This window comes from Euprymna scolopes, chromosome 6 (assembly GCF_053919585.1).
Source record: "Euprymna scolopes isolate OS-2025 chromosome 6, ASM5391958v1, whole genome shotgun sequence".
Lineage (NCBI taxonomy): Eukaryota > Metazoa > Mollusca > Cephalopoda > Sepiida > Sepiolidae > Euprymna > Euprymna scolopes.
Genome location: NC_136487.1, coordinates 88,963,132 through 88,975,151, shown reverse-complemented (window position 1 = coordinate 88,975,151; position 12,020 = coordinate 88,963,132).

Genomic DNA, 12,020 nt, shown 5'->3' with positions numbered 1-12,020 from the left:
TGGTCGGAATACATATTCGACATAGCAGAGTCTTGTTAAGCACATTGGGGTGTGAAAGAACTTGTGAACAAGATACAAGGTGTTATTCTGGAAAGTACCTGTAAATAAATGTGTATTTCCTAGAAAAAAAAAAATGAGTCAAATTCTTTCCTTGTTTTTCTTTCCTTGCGACGAGATCTACATGTTAACATGGGTGTAACGTTACATAAGGAGAGAACTTGAATGCCTACTAGACACTGTTCCCGAGTGTCTGAGGTCTCTCTGTACAGCGTTTTGTCGGAACAACCTGGCATGAGGATACTTTTCCCTGCGAGTAAACCCTAACTTAATATTCAAAGTTACATAGGATTCGTGGCCCAAATAAAATCTCTTCGATATGCTAATGCTGGCTTTGATGAGAAATGGTGCACCTTCTCCAAATGATGTTGCTGCAAGTAACAGCACAAAGCTGGATACTCCACTAGACTAGCTGAATTCTTTTTGTGGAATCCAGTAAGACCAAGAAACCACAAAAAAGGTATACGATGACATATTTAAATGATTAATTGGGGAGAGGAAAATTAGGTTCCAGGCTTCTTTACTGACTCAGTGTTTGAGAGAACTTAATGGAATATTTGATTATCTATGCATATCATGTAGAGATCAAGTATTAGCCCACAAGAATGATTTCTGAGAACTTGAACTGAAGTAAAATTAAACAGTAAAACCTAAGGAACATTTAAACAAGTTCCAAAATATCACGTTTAATGAAATTTATATACAGCATCTCCAATTAACTTGTCTTTATTTGTAGCCATAACATATTCTCTGAAGACAACCAATGATTGGATTATTTGGATTATTTGTTCTCATCTTGAATGTTATTTTAACGATGTTTCAGTTGATGAAACATCTGACCGTCTTCAACTGTATCTTGTTGAACTAAAAAACATTTCTGTCAAACTCGGGAATCGGCATAGAATTTCAAATGGAACCCTTTGTTTAATCCATGCGGTTAGCATGCTCTCTTTCTGTCAGCAATGACCAGGTAGAAGTTCTAAATAATTCAGTTGTATTCTGAGTATTGTCTACATTGAAGATTAAACCTTCAACCTCTAGAAGAATGTTACTTACAACTGAATTTTGATAAGTACTTTATCTGCAGCAGGTCCTAATAATCCAAACTAGCAGGACCTGTGGAAATTCCACAGCGGACTCATTCATATGTCACATATTGATGTTGGCATTCTGTAGATGTTCCGTGTAAATGGAGACGATCTGATATTATTGTAGCTTTTTTTTCAAAACTGCAAAAGTATTTATCTAAGCTAGCAAAGCCCGGTCGTAAAGTATGCTTAAATATGATATTTTAATTCTTGTAGATTTTGTATATATTATTATAGAGTTAATGTTCTATTGATTTTTATATATTATAAAGTTGCGATTTCAAAAATAAAAAATATATCTATATGGCTTGGGTTCGTCAGCTTGAATCAAAACCGAATCCCAAACTTATATATATATATATATATATATATATATATATATATATATATATATATATATATATATATATATATATATATAACTTTAGTTCCTTCAGCTATAATCGAAAATGAAACCACCAAAACTTATGAAGAATTCTTGATAACATTATTTTTGAAAAATAGATTATTCTTCATAATTTTGGTTTCGGTTTCGATTATAGCTGATGGCACATCAGCTATAATCGAAACCGAAACCAAAATTATGAAGAATTCTTGGTAAAATTATTTATGACAAGAAATGGAAGTATATAACCATTAAACGTGTAGAATGTAAGCGTGACACAGAAAATAATAACACTATGGTATTAATAATCCAAATAACACACGCTATCATATTAATAATCCAAATAATACAAATTATCAATCTCAAATGTTCAGAAACACAAACACAGTGTTATTCACTTCCTTTAAATTATTCACTGCCATGAAAAAATAAAATAAATCTACCATTTGCAAAGAATACTTCCAACCTACCAGATTCACTACTCCTTCCCTCTAGAGGTTCGTAGATGGCAGTTCTAGTTCTACTCCAATAGCTCCTTTCCTTAGACTGCTTGACTTTGGATTTCTTTCCCTCCTTTCCGTTTCCTCTGACCATACCAAAATGTTTTTGTTTTTCATGGAAATCATTTGAGACAAGACATGAAGCCACTTGATGTAAGGAGCTAACAAGAACGAAAGATAACTATTGTAAAGACAGGAGATGCTTATTGACCTTAGTCTTGAAAATACTAAGGCTGTAGGTAGAAGGAAAACAATGAGCAGGAAGAGAGTTCCACAACCTTGCAGTCCTTGGAAAGAAGCTACTGGAATAATAAACTGTATTACAATGAGGTATTAAAGCAACGAATTGATGAAGACCTCTCAACCAACGAGTCAAATGAGCTGGAACAAAGGAAGCAGGGAATATATCAGACAATTCTGATGAACATATGCCATGATAATAGTTATAGAAAAGACTGAGACTAGCAACATCACGTCTGTGAGAGAGAGAGAGAGAGAGAGAGAGAGAGAGAGATTGCAGTGAAAAAAAAGTGTAAGATACATACAGATACGTTTCTGCAAATGTAATGTGAACAAACATCTTGTTGCCAAATTTATTACTTAGGTTGCCTCATATAAATCAGGCCCTTATCAAAGTAGCCCCTTGCATTTCAGTGGCAATAGGCTTTGTTTGAGGTGACCAATAGGTAAAAGAAAATAGTCACCCTTAATTATCATCATCATTATCATGTAAACCACTTTTATTATTTCTATTCAGCTCTTCTTTGCTCATTTCTTTTAGATACATGATGGAGAATCAGTTTTACATGGATAATCTTGTCATGTCAAGTGATAATCCAAATGAACTGTGCAGGTTGTATGCTCTCTCCTGGGAACGATTACTTCAGGGAGGCTTTGTGCATGGTGCACCGAGTAATCATGGTAACAATTGGGAAAAGATGCTCGGATATCCATACTATCCTCTCTTAGACACACTTCGTGTGGCTCCTACTGGACAAAGCGGGGGAGGGCAGAGAGGTAGCTCTAGATATATCTAAGGCTTTTAACAGGGTATGGCATGAGGTTCTCCTCAGGAAAATTAGATCATACGGTATCACTGGTAGAATACTTAACATAATTAAATCCTTCTTAGATAAGAGAAAAATCCAGGTTGTCCTCGATGGTCGTACATCTAAACAATATGATATAAATGTGGGAGTGCCTCAGGGGTCTATCCTTGGACCTCTATTATTCCTAATATTCAAAAATGACCTCCCTGACAAAATTGTCTGTGAGATGGTATTATGCTGATGACACCACGCTGTATAACAGGCATGACAGGAAAACAAATGAACACATATTTAAAGAAATGGCAGAAACACTAGAGGATGACCTCCAATCTGTAGTGGAATGGGGACAAAAATGGATGGTCACATTCAATGCTGCCAAGACTAAACTGGTTTCCTTCAATAATTACAAGAAACCTTCTCTGCCGCCAATAGCAATGGCCAGTGACTCTTTATCTGAAAGTACATCTTTCAAACTCCTTGGCCTAACGTTCACAGGAAACATGAGTTGGAACAATTACATTGAAAGGATTGCCAGGGCCATTGCGAAGAAGGTAGACTCTCTCTACCGTGCTAGAAAACTACTAACACCTGAAAGTATCCTGTACCTTTATAAGGCCACCATTCGCCCATGTATGGAGTTTTGCTGTCATATTTGGCCTGGTGCATCTTCTGCTAGTCTTTCGCTTCTAGACAAGGTTCAAAGGAGAGTCGCCAATCTAATAGGCCCTGAACTGGCATCTAAGCTTCAGCCACTGTCCCATCGACGAAATGTTGCATCCCTCTGCCTGTTCTACAAGTATTTTAATGGTGAATGCTCTGATGAACTGCAAGCACTTTTGCCCCCACAACGTAAACACCCTCGACAAACCCGACGGGTAGCTAAATCCCACGCTCACACAGTACAGTTCTCTAGATGTAAAAGATCTTTCTACTCCAGTAGTTTCTTCCCCAGAACTACTAGACTTCCAGGTCCCTGCTTCCCCAACTGTACTGACGTGCAGAAGTTCAAGTGTAACATTAACCGACATCTTGCTGCCCAAATCCCTACATAGTACCCCAGTAGTTGTTGTCCCTGATAGTAGCACCCTAAACCAAAGTGGCAATGAGCCTTGTTTGGGGTGAAAATGTAATAAAAAATAAAAAATAAAAATAAAATGCAACCCTTGTGCTTCTACAAAGAGACAAATTCTCGAGGAGACAGTTAGAGTCTATGACTACTTATCATTGAGCGAATTTTATTATTTTGTTAAGCAAGCTTTGGAAGAAGGGATTTGAATGGGATGAATCGGTTCCTCCGGAGTACTTGTCTCTACGGAACAAACTTTCTTCTAACCTCACCAAATTGAGGACTGTTTCCTTTCTCAGAAAGGCATTCAGTGAGAATGAGGTAGGCAAACTCTTTCTCTTCTGTGATGCATCTCAAGAGGCTTATGGTTTTGTTGCATGTGTGGTGCAAAATTGCAAATTTTGTTTGGTGTTTACAAAGGTTAGAGTGGCTCCCTTGGAAAAAACGCTGCCTACCTTGGAACTTATGGCTGTGTTCTTGGCTCTTAGGTGCTGGTCCACTATTTTTGGGAACTTTGGAGGATTCACTCTTTCTCGGATTCATGTGGCCACAGATTGGCAGGTGGTACTCTCTTGGCTTATTTCTGGGATCATCATGAGCAAGAACCTATTTGCCTAGAATAGGCTAAAGTGTCGGAAATTTATCATGCTTCCAGATAAATTCGACGCTAAAGTGACTAACCTGAAAAAAATGACAGCATGGAATAAAAGGGGGGGGTAAAGGATAAAATATAAAGGTCTTGCTTTGAAACGAAGAAGAGATTTTATTCACAATAAAATTAGTTGCAAATTTTTCCCTTTGCAGGCATTAAATTCAAAAAACGCCAAGGTAACACATAATGAAAAAAATAACACTGGTTCTTACAATGAAGATGTATCCATGAATGAATACAGTATAATTCAAAATAGTAGTTTCTAATCATACTCTCATATGTAGTAAATTTTAGGAGTGTACTCACAAATTGAAAGGCACGTGTCTATTTCTTATTTTTTCTCGTTTAAAGTCGTTTTAGAATCTTCTCTCCCTCCATGTGCGAGAAAAAAACTGTAGCCACACCGATGGATTATAGAAGCATGCCTCGTCGCATGCCTTGGGTATTCTTGACAGGTTTTCTTCTTTGAAGGAGGCTCGTCAAAATTTCATTTTCAGTGCCGGCAATGAAACGAATGTCCAATATCCTCATCGCTGGAATTTCAAAAGATGGTGAATCTTGCGCTGGGCTCATGACCTCATCACAGAGCTAGCATTTTCCTTTTCTCCAAATTAAAGGGAGTTTCATACAAACCCAAAATGTACAAAACTAAGAATCAAAAAAGATATGAAATACAAAAAATCAAATGCAAGAACCAGATAAAAAATAATAAATGTAAACAGGGGGGGATGCACCATTATTGGTACAAAAAAAATTCCAACATTCTCCCCCAACAGGAAATGGCAGTCAACCTACAGTTGGATGACACCTGTAAATGTTATAATACACAATTTTTCTTTATATATATACATATACCACACAATCCAGGAAACACATAGCAGAACAAAAAGGCAGAAAAATTCAAATAGGCTTATTCTATAAAAATTCACATGAAAACCTTCATGTTTTAGGTTTGAACAGAGTACCTAACCAGATTCATAAATTTAAAACTAATGATCAGATGCAAGGTTGCAACAGAAGTTTGAACTGAAAATATTTCGCCAGATAATTAACTATTTGCATATAAAAGAGTATAAAGGCTTTAGGAGTTCACATAATTTACCATCCAACCTCCTCATCCCTATAGGATCTCTGGCGAACACCAAAATATCTCAGCTCCCTCGTAACAACAAGAGCCCAGTGAGATCAACACCGGTGCTACAAAAGGGACGAATCCAATCAACCCTATGCTTTGATAAGTTCTTCAACTTGGTGGAATGAAATAAAACTGAATCCCAAATCCTGCACAAATTATGCAAGGCAATTACAGTTTTAAACGTTTGCATAGCTATATACATCTAGCCAAACAAACAAAGTTGAGTATAGGTGTCAGAAACACCCAAGTAATACTTATGGAAGACCCCTATCAAGGGGAGATCCAATCTTCTTGTGTTCAGCATTGCAAAAAACATCTCAGAATCAGGAAACTCACTCCTAACTAAGTATAAGATGGTCCTGAGCGCCTCAGAAACACTCCTGGACAAATCAAGCTTGACTTCAAAAGCTCTTGCAATACTGCCATAAGCTACGCCAAGGCAGATCTTCACAAAACATTTAAAAACAATAACACCTGCATGTGACTCCAAAGCAGGGAGCGTTCTACTTAAAGGAGCAACTTCAAAGAATGAAGGTTCTGCAAGCGATCTCTGCACAACATATCCTACATTCTCATAGGAACACGGAGAAGCTGAACTACACACCATGTAGTCAGCAAATTCGACAGGATCCATCATGGGATTCTTTATGGAGTTACACTCAACTTGAATCTGGATGCCCCAATCCAACTTGAGTGCACATAACTCTCCCAAAACCATTCTCCTCTTGGTTTTTACAAGTTCACAGGTGGATATAGCACTTTCTGCCCTATATCCTTGATGGAGAATTTCTCTCCCAGTGCTAACATTAGCACTTAAAGAAGTGCACAAAACTTGCACTTTCTCACAGGATCGACTCCTGTCCTTCAACCACTGACGATTGTCAGAACTGCATGACCTGAGTAATATCTCACCATCATGACTACGTTCCTCATTATTCTGACAAAGTCGTGGTAAATAACTACATATGCGAGTTTTCGAACTCATATGGTTAGAGGGCAAAACAATTCCAACATCCCATAGAAATCCCTCCATAAATTTCACAATATTCATGCCCACACTTAACAAGTCATGGACACGAATGGTATCATTCATGATGCCTGGGAATCTCACTCCCAATACATTTTTCTTTAAAATATTACTGCCCGCCAGAAAAATCAAACTTCAGCACCTGACTACGCAGAGTCCGGACTTAGTAGTTTGTAACTCGCCAAGCATCTCTCTAGAGGTTTCGAATATCACAGGGTTACACAAGGAATCACACCCCACACCATCTGCCAACCTTGAAAGAATGAATCGAACCTGGGACGAGAACACTACGACATTAAGAGCATCCGCTTCTACTAGCGAACAGTCCTCGTCCTCACACAAGGAACGATCACCCAACAATTCTGTTATATTATCTACCGATGACAACCATTCATCGACATCGGCCTTCATTGTCATAAAATAAGGCTTAGGTAATTCCCTCTGCAACTGCAACAAATCTAAGACTACGATAATCTTCCCCAAATAAAACTTTTGTTTCCTTTCAAGGAATCCGGAAGAACGAGTGACCAACATCGTGCAGCGTTTGTGTTTTTTTCTAAAATATGGAATAAATCCAAACAAATACAAAAAATAGGCATTCAAATATTATACACAAAAAAATGCACACACAAAGGTTACAAAAGTATTTGCATAAAATTCCTTCCTCATAGCACAAACAAAACAAGACCAATACAGCATATTGAGCCATGAAAATATTAAGGGATACAATCCCCAGTTACAAATTAAAAGGGTCCCTATGACTCAAAATTAAAATTAAGTTTATTTAAAATGCAAACTTTACCATCCAACAGGATTGGAAGTTAATGGACTAGAAAATGGATAAAGTTTAACACTTTTATAGCAATATCCTCGCTGAAATATAACCTAGGAAAAAAGTGGGAAGAGAGTTTAAATATACAACTACGTTGGGGGAGGGTACATACCACTTATGTCACATGTGTATCTTCGAATGAATCCCAATAACCAAATGCAAATACGGGCTAAGGCAAAGAATAAGGGAACTTGTTTTTTCACAAGCTCCTAGAATAACACAGTTTGCAAAGTAAATGGGTATGAACTCGCTATTGGAAATTATAAATATCTTCAACGTATAAGAAATCTTTTTTACAATAAAATACAAAAGTAATCGTACACATGCGAATTCAACAAGTTTTAGGTAAAGTAGACTTCAACGCATAATACAATATCTGTGATACTATCGTCCGGTTAATTCACAAGTACATGTGAGAGAACGCACGTGTTCATTATAAATTAAGATAGGGTATATACTCATTCCCCTTTTTTTTTTATATATATATATTGGGGGAAAATACAAACATATAACTAAGACCGGTTTCGAACCTAGCATCTCTATTTACTAGGCTCCTCACGAGGGTATAGTTAGATAAAAGTCGTTTCTTAAAGTGGGGAAAATCCAGCTTCCAAAAAATATTGAACACGCTGGATTAGGACGAAAAATAAAATTACCTCAGTCTAGTAGTATTTCTTATTCGCTGACTAGGGACAGAAAATGCTATAGTTTCTCCCAATGTAAATCGAAATACCCGTGGAAATTCAACTAAAGCAAGTAAAATGTAAATTACATTTCGAAAGAGGGCTACGAAAGTTACAACTTCAATTCTAAAGGTAGAAAATGGAAAGTATGCGTAATGCTTAATCTCTTTTTATTAAGAAAAATATATGAAAAATTGTGCGCTAGACGTACGTAAAATATGTTAGACAGATATAAAGACATTAGACGTTCATAAAAATGATAAATTCAGGAATAGACTAAATATAACATTCCAGTCCCTGTACAGACGTACTATGTTAAATTCAGGAATTTTGTTAAGCGAATGTCGAATGTTCAAAACACACAAAATTACATGACACGTTTTCTAAACTCAGGACATAGTAGTCGTCGCGTTTTAGAGGAGCGTAAACAGATGTGCTAAGTTACAACTTAAGTGGGAATGGGAAGCTGAAATATCTATACGGGCTGGCTCTAAATACAGACGTGGGGTGCGTGGAGGTTACAGAAAGAGTCAACAAGTGGTCCAGTGATAGGAGTGTATTTAACCCTAGCTAAGTAACGCATTGACAGAATGAGAATAAAACTGGTCTCGACACAGGAAAGATATACTTAATTTGAAAAGTACTCTGAAATAAAGGACATGAATTTACAAAATGACTTCAAATAAAAGCAGTAAACTTACAAAATAAGGGAAAATAAGTTTGGAAAATGCCTTTAAATAACGGAAGAAATTCAGAGTAGTCGTATGAATCTAAGAGGCAAGTTGATAGTGTCAGGTATCGGAGGTAACAGAAATTTCAAGAGGTTAAATTTAATCCTAACTTGAAAGAAAAGGAATTAAAGCATATCTCGATTAGAAAAAGGTACACTTAATTTTCAAAGTGTCCCAAAAAAGGGAATAAAAAATTTGCAAAATGTATTTAATAGGGGAAAACAATTTGCAAAATGCATTTAATATAAGTGACAAAATTTGCCAAGTGCATTTAAAGAAAGAGAATTAAAACGTATCTCGATGAAAAAGGAATATACTTTATTTTCAAAGCGTTCCGAAAAAGAGAATAATAAATTTGCAAAATGCACTTGAATAAAAGCAGAAATTTTCCAAACTACTTTTATATAAACGGGAGAAATTTGCAAAATGTCGGAAATTTATTATGCTTCCAGATAAATTCAACGCTAAAGTAACTAACCTGAAAAAAAATGACAGCATGGAATAAAAAGGGGGGGGGTAAAGAATAAAATATAAAGGTATTCTTGCCGGGTTTTCTTCTTTGAAGCAGGCTCGTCAAAATTCCATTTTCAGCACCGGGCAATGAAACAAACGTCCAATATCCTCATCGCTGGAATTTCAAAAGAGGGTGAATCTCGCGCTGGGCTTGTGATCTCATCACGGAGCTAGCATTTCCCTTTTCTCCAAATTAAAGGGAGTTTCGTACAAACCCAAAATGTACGAAACTAAGAATCAAAAAAGATACGAAATACAAAAAATCAAATACAAGAACCAGATAAAAAATAATAAATGTAAACAGGGGGGGGCACCATTATTGGTACAAAAAAAATTCCAACAAAAGGACAGCAGATGAGTGTTGAGCTGAGATCCACACTCAGCTTGTCTACCTCATTTCGGTATGTTCCAACAGCTGAGAAACCTGTTTTAATCAAAATAGAGATAGCTTTGGAAAGGTTCAAAACCTTTCTGATTCTGGTGCTATGGTCCGTCGGGTTGGTGAGTAGCGCACCATTCCATGGGCTACATAGGAGTTGCCTTGCCTCAGCCAACGCAGCCAAAGGATTACCCATTCTTCTTGGAATGCTGCTATCCTCCATGAGGAGAAATCTACAGTTCTTCCCTAAAAATATTCTCATCCTTTACAAAACTCTTGAAAGTGACATCCTTGGTCGTCAAGTTCATCTATCAGGTGTGTCAGTTGGAGGTTGACAGTGAAAAGCTGGCAGCAATTCTACCCACGAAGACAATGCAACACCAAGTGTATGCTGAGGAACTGGATTTCCTGCTAGATCCCTCAGGCAACACTGTTCCCAGGCTGATGTGGGACCTTGACTTGTTCATTGATAGTGAAGGACTAATCAGGTCAGGTGGCAGAATTGGTAAATTTCTTCACTTTAGCATGGAGGTTAAACACCCGTTTCTGTTAGCAAAACATCACCCAGTGACCAGACTTATAATAATGGATGCATATGTTAGGTGCCAACATTTAGGAATTGCATCCACCTTGGCCGAATTAAGAAGTTGTGGTTATTGGGTGCCCAAAGGTAGTGAACACTGTCCTGGCTTCATGTGCTCTGTGCCAGAAGTATAATGCTAGATAGATCTTGCCTCTCAATATGGCCAACTTACCTGCTTCTCATGTTGAACTGGAGGTTCCCTTCAAACACACGGGAGTGGACTTCATGGGTCACCTTTGGGTTAGGGAGGGTGGTAAGTAGGTAAAAATATACCTGCTCATCTTTACTTGTTTTAGTGTCAGAGCTGTATATATTGAGATTGTACTGGACATGAGCGTGTTGGCCTTTCTGCAGGTATTGGTGTAGTTTACGAATCTGTATGACATTCCAGCTGCTATTTATTGTGACAATGCAAAAACTTTTCTGGGAGGTAGTTGGTTATTTAAAAGGTTAATCTTGAGTCATTATTACCAGCAGAAGTTTGGCTCTTGTTCAATCAAGTTCTACCCCATTCCTCTTTTCTCATTCTAGGTTGGAGGTGTCGGGGAGAGGAATATCCAGACAGTCAAGAATTGTCTTTATAAAGTGTTGGTAGAGTTAAGATGGATTATTGATTAGTAGAGGTAAGATGGATTATTGATTCGTAGAGGTAAGATGGATTATTGATTAGTAGAGGGGAGATGGATTATTTCACCTTAACAACCACCCTCTAACATTGAGAATCAGCAGAGATAGAATTAGAAGCTGTAACCCCCAACATGTTTTTGCAGTTTAATGAGAATCCTGGGCTGCTCTTGAATCTGAATAATGAGGATTTTGCCTCACACCTCCCTCACAGCTGAGAAAGATTTCTCAAGACCATGTAGGTTAGAGATCAGTGTCTGGAGAAAATCTGAACTCTATGTTATAATAAATAAAGAAAAACCCCAGGACTATTCTTGAGTGCTGAAAGTTGGAAATGTGGTATTGGTCAGGAGTTCTTTTAAGCCTATATGCTTTTGAGTTCTCAGGATCATCTTGGAGACATTTTGCGGAGAGGATGGTGTAGTCAGGTCAGCAAGGGGGAAATGCAGTGCATATTCATTCGCTAAAGAACCTTGAGTTATCCTTTAGAGAGGATTAAGCTCAATCCGTACCTGCATCGATTGATGCTATTCCTCTTCAATCGACTTCTTCCAATCAAGAATTCATTTGTCTTTGTCCCATGCGTGGTTCCCTGCAGGGTGATCAGGGCATGATTCGTTGTGACGGATGAGACAACTGGTGTCACTTCAGGTGTATGGGGATTTAATTTCCATCTCCTGAAAGACAAAAGTAATATTGTCCAAATTGTTCACCAC